Source organism: Pygocentrus nattereri, chromosome 1, assembly GCF_015220715.1.
Source record: "Pygocentrus nattereri isolate fPygNat1 chromosome 1, fPygNat1.pri, whole genome shotgun sequence".
NCBI lineage: Eukaryota > Metazoa > Chordata > Actinopteri > Characiformes > Serrasalmidae > Pygocentrus > Pygocentrus nattereri.
Window position 1 is genome coordinate 25431489 of NC_051211.1, and position 16150 is coordinate 25447638.

A 16150-nucleotide genomic window follows, 5' to 3' on the forward strand; every position below is an offset into this window, starting at 1 on the left:
TTATCTATTCTGTCACCATGACAACTTCAATCAGGACTGAATTTAGGACAGAAGCTATTACAGAACAACAGTTCTGTAGTTCACAGTCTTATCTTAACTCCAGACAAGGAAACGGTGTTACAGAAACATCCTAACTAGACTCAATTTCCTAAATACTATCCTAACTTTAAGACAACTCCAGACAGTTTCTATTGTTTATGTGACAAGCAGCCTAGTTCATTGTAACTAGCACGATAACGTTACATTTATCTACAATAAAAATGGCACTTTGACTTTTGAGTTTTTTTCAGCATTTTAAAATCCCAGCAACTGTAGACACGACCTCCACCATCCCCTCTTGTTTACCTCTGTGTTTTAATGTTGCTTAAAAAAGTCATAAGATAAAATATTAAAGCATTGTCAGTAAATAATGAGAAGAGAGAGCTGAATGTGTTGCTGTGTATTAGGTGGAATAACTTTAGCACACTTGGCTAAAGCAATTGGGAAACTGAAAATAAAACTAGGAAGAAGCGACGCTGCAATAAACAGCAGAAAGTGCTGTCGCAATATTCTCAACTTAGTGTTTATTGCATTTTGGTTTTATTTCACCATTTTTAATCAATAATGGTAGTTATCTGCCTAACTAACTTGATTATTTTGATTACATTTTTTCATATTTCAGCTGTGCACATAAGGTCAGTGGCTGGATTCCAGACATGAAAGTTAATTGTTGACTTCGATCAAGTAAGTCATGAGTTCCTAACTGGAGATAAGATGCTCTAAGATAGGATAACATTTCTAAATGAAGATAAGATTGCTTCAGTAATAAGAATTGTAAAATAAATAAATAAAAATAAAAATCTTATCTTGGCCTGTCAGATCTTAAGACAAAAAGATATGAAGTTTCTGTAATACAGCCCCTGGTCTCTGTCTGCTTAATGTTAACCTTGCTACGTTATCTAGGTTTCCCTAGGTAAGCTAAGGAGTTAACTAGTGTCACGCTGAGTGCTAGTAAGGAATCGTTGCCTTATGCACAAAGTATTCATTCCTAAGCATAAAAAGCCAACATGCTATTTGACAGAGAAATACATTTCCATTGATTCTCTATCTTAACAACCACAGTCTTGGCACTCCTGCCGGAGTAGCAAAATACAGCATGACATACTTATTGACAAATATAAAGGAAACTGTTGTGTTTAACTGAATTATTGGCCTTTAATTTCTCTGTCACCCCGTGATGAAATACAACAAATAGCTGAAGAGTAATTTCATAATTTGGATACTGGTACACCTTGAAATGTTTAATAGGGCACTCATGTACCCATCCACACTCATAAATTTTATTAATGCAAACATGAAATATTATCTGATAGTATGCTGGCACAATATATTTGGAAAATTTTGAATATTATCAATATCACAGTACACTTCTTTGACCGATCTGTAAAACAGGAAGCGTACGGTTTGTTCTACCGCTCTTCCGCACATGTGCTAAGCCCTAAGCCCTCCATTCAGCTTTTCAGCTACTAATCCTCCATTCTGTCCCTCTGTGTCTCTCAACCACGCACTTATCTTTCACACAGACATGTCACACCACTCAATCATAACCCATCTAAACATCTTAAGCTAAGATTAATTTGTGCCACCACCTCACAAATCCTCTCTATTGATGCACTCCAAGCGCACATTTCTTCAGTCCTGCTGTTTTGGCCCACAGAACCACACTGGTATCAGAAAGTATTTTGAAGAAATCTTCCTCTATTGCACAAAAGTGGACTGCACATGGAAGGTCCTTCAAACATTAACAAACTCAAATTAACCAGATATATTTACAACACATTATGCTAACGTACAACAGTGTACGTTTCCTCAAGCAATTAAGAATATTGTGATGACGACCAATTAAACAGCAGCATGTTCCTTATTCAAAGCATACTGAAAAAAAGAAAGAAAAAAATTTCAGCACACTGAGTGCTAGGTGGTAAAAAAAGAAAATGGGCTAAAATAAAATGTGGTAATCCTATGATGCAGTAAACATATAAAAGTACATCTTTGTGTTTTTAATAATGGTGTATGAAGTAGTCCGTGATTCATCCGTAAATCTATGGTTAGGTGTTCTGCACAAATTTACATCAGACTTAAGCGCTTCAGCTGAACACTTGCAACAAGTGCTTTACACTACAGGCCAAACATTTGCCTAGAAGCAAACAACACAACTGAGTCCATGACCGATTCAACAGATCAGAATGATATGAAAAGCTGTGCAATTACTAAGTAATTCTGCTTTGGCAGAATACTACTAAATAATTAGGTCCAGTTCAGTTTGTGGTTTGATTGATTTGTATGTTGCCCCAGTCCGCTTTAGCTTTATAGTAAAGACCTTGAGGCTTACGCAGCCCATCTTTCAGCCCTTAAGCAGGTAAAAACAGACCACCAAGGATTTATAAGGTACACGGGATAAAGCCATCCCGTGATCTTGTGAAGACAGCAGCCCTGGCATATTAAAGCGATAATCTGTGAGAAGTCGTGTGATTTTATCATGTAAAAGGTTGAAACTAGGTGTGCATGCAACACATTTTTAAGCTGCTTTCACACTGAACTGTGAATGAATGAAAATTCACCACTGCTCTTTCAAAGAGATTATTTCTTTGCAGATGTGTTTTCGCTCAGTGATGAGCACGACGAGAAACGGAACCCACTGCAGCAGACATACAGGGTCATTTTTCCAATTTTGTGTGATGCACTTCAGCCATTCCTTTCAGCGCAGCCAAAAGGAGAGCAGCAGGTGGGTCTGGTAGTACCTCTCGCCCATCAGAGGTTAGATTTATCAGAGAACGCTGCCACTTTGCGAGCACTATGTGAAGAAACACGGTAAAATCAAAGGGGTCAGAGTTCTAATGGAGTTGTCATCTGAACAAGAAGTGGTCTGAGAACTCAAAGAACCAGAAAAAAAAGAGTCCTCTTTGTAGATAAACTGTGAACACAAAAATAACTGATCATTTGCAGTTGGTTCCTTTTCTTTTAAAAACAACTATATGTGAAAACACCCTAACAGAACTCAATTCGGCTCATTTAAAAAGCTATATGTAAAAAACACCTTTAGAAATGAGCCTGTTAGCAACTACAACTACATAGATTTTGTGGCCAGCAGTTTGTTTGATTTGCTTTGAAAAAGAATGCCACAAAAAACAGACAGATTAAAGGCAAACACATGTAAACTCTTTGACACATCAAAAGAAGGTAGGAGAGAGACAGAGAGAGAGACAGAGAGAGAGAAAGAGAAAGAGGCAAAGACTGAGCTGCAAGTCGGTCTTGCCCCTTATTTTCTAGGAACATTAGTTGTGCAGAGTTTGGTCGTCAAGGCGACAGAGAAGAGGCAGCTGGGTGTCAGATCAACAGCTGTTCATTTTCAGCCACATCTGGCAACAAGAGTGCTCATCGCTATGCCGTCTGAGCGGAGCACGCCAGGAAAGAGGGAGCAAGAGAGTGATAGAGTGATGGATATATAGGGAGCAAGGACAAGCAAGATGCCTGACTCAGTCCAGCTAATTTTTTCACACTGATGTCGAAACGCTGCTTGGCAAAAAGTCCAACTGTTGGGAGCCTTTTTGGGATTCCTCATTTGCTGTCAATCGTGCTTTTGCTCCGAGCTTCTCAGGCTGTATCATCTCAGCCTGCTCTCTCTCCCCCTGGATACAGCATATGCTCTCCCTCCATCTGTCTCTCTTTTTTCATATTCCTTTCTCCCCCCTCTTTTTCTCTTCATCAGACCCTGCTCAAAAACAAACTGACAATCTGTCAAGCTGAGCCCAAACTAGACGTACATCCTGCCTGTCTATATACATAAACACACTGGTCCAATCACGCTGTGCCACAGACAGCCTCTAGCCCAATCAAGATGACCTCAATTGCAATATTATATTATATTATATTATATTATATTATATTATATATATACACACATACATACATATACATACATACAGGGCGGCATACAGTATTCACTCGTCTGCCTTGACACGCATTTGAAATTGAGTGACATCCCAATCTTAATCCATAGGTTTTAATATGATGTCAGGCCACCCTTTACAGCTATATCAGCTTCAACTCTTCTGGGAAGGCTTTCCACAAGGTGTAGGAGTGTGTTTATGGGAATTTTTGACAATTCTTCCAGAAGCGTATTTGTGACGCCAGACACTGACGTTGGACGAGAAGGCCTGGCTCACAGTCTCTGCTCTAATTCATCCCAAAGGTGTTCTATTGGGTTGAGGTCAGGACTCAGTTCAGGCCAGTCAAGTTCTTCCACACCAAACTCGCTCATCTATGTCTTTATGGACCTTGTTTTGTGCACTGGTGCGCAGTCATGTTGGAACAGGAAGGGGGCATCCCCAAACTGTTCCCACAAAGTTGGAAGCATGAAATTGTCCAAAATCTCTTCTGCTGAAACATTAAGAGTTCCTTTCACTGGAACTAAGCATCTGAAAAACAACCCCACACCATAATCCCCCCTCCACCAAACTTTACACTTGGCACAATGCAGTCAGACAAGTATCGTTCTCCTGGCAACCGCCAAACCCAGACTCATCCATCGGATTGCCAGACGGAAAAGAGTGAATCATCACTCCAGAGAACACGTCTCCACTGCTCTAGAGTCCAGTGGTGGCGCTTTACACCACTGCATTCAACGGTTTGCATTGCGCTTGGTGATGTAAGGCTTGGATGCAGCTACTCGGCCATGGAAACCTATTCCATGAAGCTCTCTACACTGTTCTTGAGCTGATCTGAAGGCCTAATGAAGTTTGGAGGTCTGTAGCGATTGACTCTGCAGAAAGTTGGTGACCTCTGTGCACTATGTGCATCAGCGTCCGCTGACCCCACTCTGTCAATTTACGTGTCCTACCACTCTGTAGCTGAGTTGCTGTCGTTCCCAATCACTTCCACTTTGTTATTATACGACTGACAGTTGACTGTGGAATATTTAATAGTGAGGAAATTTCATGACTGGACTTGTTGCACAGGTAGCATCCAATCACGGCACCATGCTGAAATTCACTGAGCTCCTGAGAGCGACCCATTCTTTCACTAATGTCTGTAGCAGCAGTCTGCAGGCCTAGGAGCTTGGTTTTATACACCGGTGGCCATGGAAGTGATTGGAACACTGAATAAGTTGAGGTCAGTCTGGTTAAAGGAGCAAACACTATGTTTACATTGTATTTTGCCTACAAAAGAATCAAACTGCACATGCTAATTTGTGTTGGATGGGCAGAGATGCACCTATTAGCATATTTTAGCAATAGGTGAAGAGTTTAATTCAGTAATGTAACATTATTCTCCCAGAAGCAAATCAATATATGGTTTATTATGTTTGTGTGGGCTTATGTACCATAAAATCATAATTCATATTCCAACTCCTCTTTATCCCTTACAAATAAACTGTTTCGGTTACTGTGCCATTGTGGTTATTCTGATTGGCTGTCCTGTATTGTGCCTCATTCAAAAACAGTCCAGGCTGAAATACTTTAAACATGAATAGGTGGGGCTAAATCGCCACATACTCAATAGGCAGATATACAGTATCTCACAAAAGTGAGTACACCCCTCACATACTTGCAGTATTTTATTATTTTCTGTTCATGGGCCAATACTATAGAAATAACACTTGGATATAATTTAGTGTACAGCTTGTATAGATATTATAGATATAGATTTACTGTCCTCTGAAAATGACTCAGCACACAGCCATTAACGTTAGTTAGTTAGTTAGTTAGTTAGTTTCTTTATTTGTCTCCCAAAGGAGAAATTTTTCTTGGAATGAGGGCATACTGCACTACAACAAAAGAACAGACAGACATACAAAATTTCATGTGATCAAAACCCATGTCATTACAATACATTAAAGATTTACAGTGCATTACATTTTATACTTCTACACAACCCCACAGCCCATTACAGATTTAAAGTACATTACATTTTATACTTCTACACAACCCCACAACCCCTATACGACCGTAAAACAGTCAGATGTCATTATTATTTAGGATTTTAATTGACATTGGTACAAAAAAATGTTTAAACCTATTATGCCTGCACAAGGGAACCCTATATCTCCTGCCTGAATTCATGAGCTGGTACTCCTGATAGAGCGCATGTGTACTATCAGATACAATATTCCTAACCTGCCTAATTATAGACTGCTGCCACAGCTCCTGAGGGCCAAGAGGGGCAGGAATGCCCATTATTTTCCCTGCTATCTTAACTAGGCTATTTAATTGTGTCTTTGATTTAACTGTTAAACTGCCAAACCAACTTGTAATACCATATCTTAAAACTGATTCAATAGCAGCTCTGTAGAATATTAACATGATGTTTTTACAGACACCAAATAATTTGAGTCTGCGCAGAAAATGAAGGCGCTGATGGATCCTAGAGCACACCTTGGTCACCTGTGTTTTCCAACTCAGATCACAGTCTATATAAACTCCAAGATATTTAAATGAGCTCACTTGCTCAATGGTTTGACCATGAATGGACACAGGGTCAGAGTTTCCAACTGTTCGAGGGTCCACCAGCATTTCCACAGTCTTATTTGTGTTAATATTGAGTTTATGTACCTCGCACCAGGCCACAAGATTTTCTACAGCTATACGATAAGTGTTTGGGTTAGAGGTTTTTGTTAACAGACTAAGTAAAACTGTGTCATCAGAAAATTTTATCAAGTGCTGGTTTGTGTCCATACTAACACAATCATTAGTATAGAAAGTAAAAAGGAAAGGTGAACTAACACTCCCCTGGGGGGCACCCGTACTACAGACTGTTATATCAGACAGAGCAGAGTTAAATTTAACTTGTTGTGGCCTATTTGACAGAAAAGAGTAATAACACTTAATTAAGAATGGATTTACATTCTCATGGACTAACTTACTGAGAAGCAAATGTGGCTGTATTAAATTAAAGGCTGAACTAAAATCAATAAACAGTAGTCGAACATATGCAGTTGGACACTCAATATGCTTAAGAATAAAATGCATTAATGTTGCTATGGCATCACTTGTGCTTCGTTTTTTTGTATAAGCAAACTGGAATTTATTTAATTTAACGTCCAAACAGCTGGCAACGCAAGGAGTCCACCTCACAGTGAACATGTCCAAATTGTGTTCAAAGTGTCAATATTTTGTGTGACCACTATTATAATCTAGCACTAGCTGGTGGATGTTAGACAACTAGCGCTCCTCCTCCTTCCGCTTGAGGTGCTCAATTGGGTGTAGGTCTGGAGACATACTTGGCCAGTCCATCACCTTTATCTTCAGCAAGGCTCCAAGTCACCTTGGGTGTTTGGGGTCATTATCGAGTTGGAAAACAGCCATGCGGTGCAGTTTTCAAAGGGAGGGGATCATGCTCTGCTTCAGAACGTCACAGTACATGTTGGAATTCATGTTTCCGTCAATGAACCATCTTCTTTGGTCGACCCTGGTGAGGCATTTTCCGAGTGGAACCTGTCCTGGAAAACTGCTGTATGACCATGGCCACTGTGCTATAGCTCAGTTTCAGGGTGTTAGCAATCTTCTTATAGCCTTGGCCGTCTTTGTGGAGAGCAACAATTCTATTTCTCACATCCTCAGAGAGTTTTTTTCCATGAGGTGCCCTGTTGATTATCCGGTGGCCAGTATGAGCGAATTTGACCTAAATCACTAAATTTAACAGCCCTGCTCCCCATTCACACCTGGAACCATGTAACTCTAACAAGTCACATGACACCAGGGAGGGACAACGACACAATTGGGCACAATTTGGACAAGTTCACTGTGAGGTGAACTCACTTGTGTTGCCAGCTATTTAGACATTAATGGCTGTATGTTTAGTTCTTTTCAGAGGACAGTAAATCTATACTGCTGTACAAGCTGTACACTGACTACTTTAAGTTATATCCATGTTTCATTTCTATAGTGTTGTCTCATGAAAATATTTGAAGAAATGTATATAGCATATTATATATATATATATATATATATATATATATATATATATATATATATATATATATATATATATATATATATATATTATGAAATATATATTATGAAATATATATAACATATTATGGCTGGATGAATGGATGGATGGATGGATGGATGGATGGATGGATGGATATTACATCAAACTCTTATTTCAAAGTGGCAAGTACAATTTGTTTTTCTATAATATGGGCCATTTTACTAAGTTGTAACAATCTGAATATTCTTTCTATGTTCTATCTATGAAATACTGGAGGTTCATACAAAGACAAGTGGTTTTAATCTTTGCCATAGTAGCATTTTGGTAAACAGCACTGTGATCACAAACATAGTATAAATATTGTAGTCATAATGGTGGTATCCTATCCCAAGCTATTAACAACATTGTGAGCCAATAACAGGTATATTGATGCATTCTGATCCAATCAAACAATGCAAGATTTTTTTGACTCTCGTTCTGATGAAAACAACATATCTGCACACTTACATAATCTTGATTATGTAACGTTTTTAGCAAGCAGGGTCAAATATGACTCCCACTCATTGAAATATGACTCCCACCAATACAAGTATAATTCCTACCTTCATGAGCTTCATAACCTTTCACCAACATGAACAAATTCACCATCTCAATCTTTTTTTTTTTTTTTTTTTTTTTACAAGCAGCCTATAAATGGTCCATATCAGGGAAACAACACATTTTCTTCACATGTATGGAATAACAGTTTGATGTAGCACTGTTAAATGGATCATTCGCTTTCTGGTTAATATGGTCCATATATAGAAAAATATGTTTTGGAAAATCAGAACAAATGTAACAAACATAGTCCTCAAGGCACAGTAACAAAAACAGCTTGTTTAATGCTGAGAGCCAAAGTGTGGTTGAAAGATAGTCATATAAAAATGAATTATGGACATTTATTTATTTTAAAAAATGTGGACTTCAGGGACAAGAATAAAACCCAAGAAAAATGCCACATATGGCCCCTTTGAAGCACTGCTGTGAGTTTGCACTTCCTGCATGAGTGTCCTCACACAAGGTGAAAAACCTTAAACTCGCCTTAGAACAGTCAGTCAGCTCAATACAACTTCTGCTGTGCTAATTTGTCACTTACTGAGAAAACCAGGGCGATTGAGGAGGGGAAAAAAAACAACTAGATAAATAAATAAGCAGGTCAACAGCAAAACTGGGCAAGAAACCATGCCCTAGTTGGCTGGAATAGTCTTCTCATTCGCACACATGGTTAAGTGGTTGTCCTAACCTAATGAGAGCTCAATGTGAGACAAATAGCCTATCTTTGCGTGTGGTCCTGAGGGGATCTTATCTGATGCTATATAGAGAGGAACTACCGCTTTTCCAAGCCCCCATCAAACATCTGGGGCATCCGCTTAGCCATTCATCTGTTTGGCCACTGTAAAACTGCTTTGTGACATTATCTGTCAAAACACACTTAAACCACACTGAAACGACCACTAATTGTGGGCAATTTAACACACAGGGTAACCATGGTAGGAAGTTCCTCTAATAGCCTCCAGGATCAGATTAGTGAAGACCCGACTCGTTGAGGCTCACAGACAGGATGTTTTCGCAGGGGAACTCTGGGAAATTGTCTAATTCCACAGAAGTCTTCTTATCTTCAGAGAACGATGGACAGGGAGTTAACTGCATTCATTGGACTGTGTCCACTGGGTTTCAGTGTGATAAGATTAGAGTCTAGGACATTAAAGCTACCTGACAATTACATGCAGCAGCAGTGATTCTTAGGCTTGCATTATCTTTAGGTGATGGACACGTAGAGGTTTTACGAAAACCAAACCAGCAAACCCCTTCGAAACTTGTGCTGTGGAAACGATACCCTAAGCCAACCTGACCAACCCTCTCTGCTCAAGGTACATTTGTGCTAAGATTTTTAAAATATTATAGGGTGTTTAAGCTAAATTTCTTTAACCGTCTTTTTAATGGCTCATCATCACCTCCACTTCACTCTTCCTAGCTCTATGTCCTGTGCATGTGCACATAGGTGCTGACTCCTCATAAACAAGCCTCACTATGGAACAAAGTGGCCCACAGTGGATACAGTTATTGGTCGGATTCTATCCCTCAACACCAAGTCTCATGGTTATACTTCACAGTGTGGCCCAAAATCTCCAGAAGAGTGCAGCTGCTTGCTGAGATCAGACACTCAAGAACAGGCCACAAATGGAGAAGCATTGATTAAACCAGTGGCCCACATCCAGAGCCAGCTTGTGTGCAAGTTACAGGGATTAAAAAAACACGCTCTGCAACTGTTCCATTTTCTCCTACAGCTTTTTTCTTTTTTTTTTTCCTCCAGCGGGGAAACTCCTGTACAAGGCCTCCCTTATTTTCATCATCACCTCCACTTCACTTCATCCTAGTTCTGATCTCCTCACAAACATGCACACCCTTCCTCATCACATCAGTTCATTAACAAGCTCTGCAGACACCTTCACTGTCAGCCTCACACTCGCTCTTTCCTGTTTTTAGATTCCTCAGCTCATAATAAGCCCCCCCGTCCGGCCCTTTCATTCTAACTTCATTCCAACTTGCGGCAAGCCTCCTCCATCAATTCAGCTCTCTCTCTCTCTTTCTCTCTTACTTAGTTCCTCTTTCATTTTCTCACCTCTTTCTTCTCCAGCTTTATCTCATTTCTTTCTCCTCATCCTGCTGTTCGTGCTCAATCTCGTCCATTCTTTTCATTCTTCCTTGATGCCTACTGATGCACTGTCAGTTTTTTCTTGCTTCTCCTCTCTCATTTTTCTGCTTCCTTCCCAAGTCCTTTCCCCTCTTTTCACTCCCTCAGTGTGACTTGTATTGATCTTCTGTTTTTACAGCCCTCCTCGACTTCTCCCTCACTCTTTCACCATCTTCCTTTTTTCTCGCTTTTCACCACAACACCTGTGTCTCATTCACCTTGGCTGAAAGGCCATAAAAGTACATTTGACTATCTCCTTGACTCCATTTCAGCTGATCTCAGAGCTGTGGAAGTGTATTCAATCTGAATGCGCAAAGCATAATTTAACCAGCTAAAGCTGACACCAGTTTGTACGTTATAAATGGCTCAGTGCACGGAATAATAAAGCCACACTTTCTGGATCATTCCGGTAAGCTAATTAATTAGGCAACTCCTCAGTGGCTGCCTGTACTCAACACACACATGCATTGGTTCCACTCAGTGTCCCCAGAGTGTGAGTCATGTCTAATGAAGAGCCCTGTAACTATGGCCTTTAATGGAGTCATCATCCGTTCTAGCTTATGAAAGTAGCTCTGGACTTCCCCTAGCCCACCCTGCTTAAGACCACAGGGTGTGTTTGACAAAGCTTGTATATACGCAGATTACCAAGTGACAATGCTGCCATGGTGTTTTTAGTAAAAATTATTTTGGTATGAAAGTCCTTGCATATTCATTAGAGTTAGCAAGTTAATGATAAAAAATAGTCTCATAGTATTGATGTTAAAAAACAGTTATAGTTATCCATCCATCCATCCATCCATCCATTTTCCAAGCCGCTTCTCCCTCAGGGTCGCGGGGGGCGTGTGTGCTGGAGCCTATCCAAGCGGTCATCGGGCGAAAAGCAGGATACACCCTGGACAGGTCGCCAGTCCATCGCAGGGCAGACAGACACACCCAGGGGCAATTTAGCATGTCCAATCGGCCTGAATGCATGTCTTTGGACTGTGGGAGGAAACCGGAGAACCCGGAGGAAACCCACTCAGACACGGGGAGAACATGCAAACTCCACACAGAGAGGACCCTGGTCAGCCGGCCGGGGAACCGAACCCAGGCCCTCCTCGCTGTGAGGCGACAGCACTACCCACCGTGCCACCCCAGTTATAGTTAAAGATTGAATGGTTTATAACATGCAGTCCACTTCATAAATGTGTGACCCCAGGCTAATTCACAACTCTGTTAAGATAGAGTTTTACAGTTGAGTTTTCACTTGTCATGTAGGGGTGCAAGGATTATTCGATTTAGTCGATTAAAGTCGACGACCAAATTAGTTGGCCACTAATTTAGTAGTTGATTCATTTGTGACGTCATTTCGCGTCTTCCTCTCGCTTAATAGATACGTTTTGACACTACCGCTCACTGGAGGCTGCGCGATGGCAGCCTCAAGAGCAAAAACTGCTAAACTCAGAAAAAGGTTGTCAGTTGTGCCATGAGCACATCCTCCACGATGGAGCACCTTAAGAGGAAATTTAAGAGGATTTTCTCTGGAATCGTTAACGGAGTTGAAACAAATGAGCAAGTAACTCTTATTCACAGCGACCCTTTGCGGATAAGCTACGATTTTAAACACTGCATCGAGGCCGCCAGTGCAGGAGAGCGTATGTGTGTCTGCAGCCCAGAGAACTAGTGGGCAGAACGAAAAGGCGGTGACAACGTCAATCATTTCTTGCATCGGCCAATCATATAACAGATGGACTGTGAATCAAAACTTACATTGGCCAATCACAAGTGTGAATTACCTGTCTCTTATTTTACGCATCAGCCAATGGTTTGAAGGAAAGTGCAAAAACGCGTCACATACCGTTAAAAGCATTAGTGAACTGATGGAACCTGTTCTTCCCGACTTTGTGGGTAAAAACATGAACACAATATAGAAATATGTGCACGCGTGCAGTTCTGACCGGCATGTGTCTTTTTCTGAGTTTATACAAACACTTTTTCCACTGAACTCTGCTTGTTCACAAAAAGTTATTCTATAGCCACTTGGTTCCTGATGGAAACTGTTTAACTTCAGTGTTTTGTGCTTATGATCATTTTAGGTCTCCGGTCTGCAGAATGTCTCCGTCTCACATCATCTAACTAGATTTCATTTTAACGGTTGGCTGCTTCTGCTGAGCGACATCACTTAATCCGTTGTTCGCCCATAACTCAGCTAGAGGAGGCCGTTTAATACCTCCCTGCTTTAAAAAGTCATAGAACCCATTAAAAGTGTCTGCTGGTTCCTGGTGGTTTTCAGTCGCTAATGGTGTTCTGTGTTGATATCACTGTGTAAAGGATTCAAATCATTTAATGGGGTATGGGACTGAGTCCATATGCAGATGTTCACTTCCTAATGGTCTCTAATGGCAACCATCAAGCCAATTCCCGTTAGGAAGCAGAACCATCAGGTTCAGCATGGCTTTCATGAGTTTCAGCAGTGGTGTGTTTGTTTTTTCTGCAAATGGACTCAACAACAAAAGCCCTGCCCAGTAAACATTTGGCCCTTGAAACAACGTTGAAACCTCGTATCTGACTGCCGTTTAAACTGCGCTTTAAGGTTCAGAGTGAAAGTTGAAAAGACGTCTAAACGTAAGACGTCATTTTAAGGTGTTTTAAGGCCTTGGAAAAAATATAAATACAATAAATAAATTGAAACATACTTCCAGAGTCACCTAGTAGACATAGTTTCTGGGTTAAAAGGCATTGAAAAGTCATCCACTCTCAAAAAAGATTTACCATGAATCCTATACAGAGCCATTTCATGCTTAATGCACTACAACAGTGAAGCTTTTTTGTGCTATATAGAATCAATTTGTCTATATAGAACCATATACACCACATTATCTTTCAATGTGAAGAATCTTTTCACCATGCAAAGAATCTTCCTATAGTTAACTAACAATTTTGATTCCAGAGTAAACATAAAACAAGCTTTGTCAAATGGAAACTTTATTGAAAATGTGTAGGTATTAATTTCATCTGTGGAACATAAAACTGGACCCTGAACTTCGTCAATTCAGAAAGAATTTTCACCTTTGAACCATAAGCTGTGTCAGTATTGTATGATTTCCAACGTTTTAATGTAGAGGAAATCAAGGCAATTATTTAACAAGACAAAATCATGTTCATTTTAGTGTCTGAGAAGTCACAAAAAAATGTAAAAGCTTTTCAGGGGGCATGCTTGAGGTGGTCGGCCATCTCATGAGCTGTGGCTTTGCTGTTCCACTTCAGAACTGTAGCTAACATAAAATACAAACAAGACTGTTGCGATTAATGCCCGCAAAGCATTAAAATCTCCTGGCAAAAACAGGCAGATCTGTGGAGGGTGAAAGCCATTCTAACATCATACTTATTACTTATTCTTATTTTTTTACTTATTTATTAATCACATTGCCATGAATCACATTAATTCACATATATTTAAACCCTTCAAATCTGAAATATGTTCCCATATAATATAAATAATATTCTCCTGTCTGAAATGTAGCCAATAAGGAGTCAACTTATAACTCCAAATCTATTTTTTAGTTATTTTGAAATGTTTGTTTCAGTGGGCACCGGGTCTAAACAACCATGAAGTAGTGCTATCTTTTAAATACAAAGGGCTTGAGCTTGTCTCTAATTTTATATATTCTCCTAAGACCCCTGATATTTCTATGCAGCTATATAACATAGGAAGCATAACAGAAAAGCTCAGTATTATTATCTGACTTTTTTTTTTTTTTAAACGCCTTACAAATTCCAATATCAAATTTGACTGAAATGACTACAATTAATGATTCTGCTTCTTTAGTTTAGTACTGGCCTTATATGTGTAACTTTGCTCAAACACTACAACACAATATTAATCCAGATGTTTTTCCATAAACACATCCCTGAAACTTCTCTCAACCCTCCCAAACTGCATCTAGGTCTCCATTAATGTCAGTTGACTTGTCAGTGTAGTGGAGGACACAGAATGACTTACTTTGAGCTATAGAAATTAACAAAATGTCACCACTACGGACATTTCAGGCAACACAAAGCCTGCACAGTACTTATGCTGGATCAATAATTATGACTGTCATTTCCATAAAACTATTCTAGACCAGCAATCCTACTCCTGAGATGGAGAGGTCACCCGCAGCGTTCACTCTGTGATGACATTTTGTTCACTTTTATAGCCCACAGTATGTCGTACTGTGTTCTAAACCACACTGAGAAGTCTGTGCCACCTTAATGAAGACACAGATGTGGTTTGAGAGGGTTGAAAAATGTTTTCAGGAAGTATTTACAGAAATGATTTAGGTGACTATTGACTTCTAGTGTTTGTTAGAAATGATAGCTTCACAGAACAGAATTCTATGTCTATGGACGTTATTAGCAGGTCACCAATGAACTGACTGTTTGAAACGGATTTTGAATGTCTATTTGTCCACATACGTTCTTTGTTTACTGGATGTGGTGTCAGAGCGGTGCTGATGTCGTTAACAGGCTGGCGGTCCAGGTCAGGCTGAGCGTGCAGGTCTGCAGCCAGACCCTTTGTTAATGCAAAAACTGACAGACAGCTCGTTCTAGTCTGCGTTTGGCCAATGCAAAATGTGACTGACAGCCAAGAGGAGTTATTTAATTGGGTGATGCAAAAAATGACTGACAGACTCCCACCCTCAGTTCCCTCCCTTTTAGGGCTCTGGTCTGCAGCATTCTCCTTCTCTTGTAAACAGCTTTCTGATCTCCACGAACGTTTGGCTCCACTCGCTAATAGTTTAAGAAGGTAGTTTAACTTACAGAAAATCATTCAAATTTTACTGTTCATAAAGAACAAGTTGGCCACAAACTCACAGGAGCACAGAGAGATGCTGTCTTTCCTCCGTTTCACTAAAGACCTGTGACTGTAAAATTTAGTTGCAGAAAAATGTAGACAGACAGGAGAATGCACAGAGCATAGACTTTATTTTTTATTTATTTGATTAAAGAAAACTGATTTAGTTTAGTTATATTTTATTGCTAAATTTTGACAGGAAAAATACATTGGAGTTTTACTTCTTTATCTTTTGTGTCGGCAGGAATGTTCATTAAAACAGTAAATTCTTGAATGCAGTTCATCTTTACTGTCTTCATTGCTAGTTAGCAAATGTACAAAACACCCTCAAGCTAAATTCAAAAGCTAAAACCGAAACGTTATCTGGTAATGTGGTGATTCATAATCCGAATAATCGATTATTCATTTCTGTAATCACAGATTATTCGACTATGAAATCAGTCGGTTGTTGCAGCCCGACTGACATGATTGAAACAATGTTAGTGGATTCTTTGTAGTGCCACACCACCAGAGAGAATCGGCAAAATCTGCCCCTTGTAAGTGTTTGGCTGCAACTGTGCAAAAACAACACAGTGTGACCAGAAAAGTTTTTACCATATATACCAATATATTGACTGTTTGTACAATGT

General features: G+C 39.8%; 1 protein-coding gene across 3 annotated transcripts in view; it reads right to left on the reverse strand.

Moving 5' to 3' along the window:
• The window catches only part of pvrl2l (PVR cell adhesion molecule related 2 like), a 185688-nt gene that overhangs the window by 130153 nt on the left and 39385 nt on the right, over window positions 1-16150 (reverse strand). The window lies entirely within an intron of this gene.